Source organism: Propithecus coquereli, unplaced genomic scaffold, assembly GCF_000956105.1.
Source record: "Propithecus coquereli isolate 6110/MARCELLA unplaced genomic scaffold, Pcoq_1.0 Scaffold326, whole genome shotgun sequence".
Classification (NCBI taxonomy): Eukaryota; Metazoa; Chordata; class Mammalia; order Primates; family Indriidae; genus Propithecus; species Propithecus coquereli.
In genome coordinates, this window is record NW_012148908.1 from 210299 (window position 1) to 211814 (window position 1516).

Sequence of the window (1516 nt, forward strand, 5' to 3'; positions counted from 1 at the left end):
TCTAGCTCCAACATCAGAAATCAACACAAAGACAGTGGATTTAATGCTGAGAGATAATAAATTGATAATAGATATCATCTTGATAGCTGGTAGGGTAATTCCTTCCAACTTGTTGGCTTTTTATTGTACAAATTTATTGGCTACATAGGCAATTTTGTTACGTGAATCACTTATGCAGTGGTTGAGACAGGGCTTTTAGGGTATGCATCACCCAAATAGCACACATTGTAGCCATTAACTAATTTCTCACCATCCACCCCTTCCCACCCCCAACTTTCTGAAGTATCCATTGTTTATCATTCCACTCTCTATGTCCATGTATACATGCTTTTTAGCACCCATATGTGAGTGAAAACATGCGATATTTGATTTTATATGACTGGCTTGTTTCACTTAAAATCCAGTTCTATCCAGAACGTCCTCCAGTTCTATCCATGTTGCTGCAAGAGGCATAGTTTCACTCTTTATTATGATGAAATAGTATTTCACTGTGTAAATATACCACATTTGTTTTATCCATTACTCTGTTGATGAACACTTAGGTTGATTCCATATATTTGCTGTCATAAACAGTGTTGTGATAAACATGTGTGCAGGTATCTTTTATATATGTATTTATTTTCCAACCATTTTTATTTGTTTATATATTGTCTGCGTCTATATCTATTTCTCTATATCTATCTATCTGTGCTACAACAGCAAAGTTGTATAGTTGTGAAAGAGACTGTTTAACCCTTTTATTTTATGTCTGACTACTTACACAAAGAAATTAGCTGACACCTGCTTTATATACTTGTTCCAGTGTCCTGTCTACCAAGTTTATTATCTGTGTCATTTCTGATATGGTTTTGATTGATTAATTATTATTCTTATTATGAGTCAAATTGTCTTGCTTCTTTGCATGTATGAAAAATGACAATTTTTGAATTGAATCTAGACGTTGACACTTAAATTACTTTGGTGTTGATTATTTTTAGATTCTTGTCAATATTGTTGAGATTTGTTCTAGGAAACAGTTTAGTTACTTATCAACAGTTTTATTTCTTCAAGCCTATTTCTTCAGTTTCATTTTTTAATCTTTGCTCTGTGACCAGGTATCGTTGAATATAGGTCCACTGAAACAAAACCTTTCAGAGTACTCTCTCTGATGCCTATGAATATGAGCATTTCCATTTTGGCTGGTGGGAAAAGGAACAATCCATATCCCTGAGAACCCCGTGTATTATTCTTACTCTTTCTGATAATGCTTTCCCTGGCTTCAGGCAATTTCCCCACATGTGTGCACCGCTCATTGCTCAGTTAAAGACTCGAGTTGCACCCTCTATGGATATTTACAGCGCTCCCTTTTAGGTTCTCTGTAAAGTCTAGTGCCTTTGGTCTCCTCAAACTCCAAGTTCTGCTTGGCTTCCACTTCCTGCACCATAGCCTGAAAATTTCCTCCAGGAAGCAAGCTGTAATGATTGCAGGCCTCATCTTGTTTATTTCCTGCCTCTCAAAGGTCACTTTTTGTTATCTT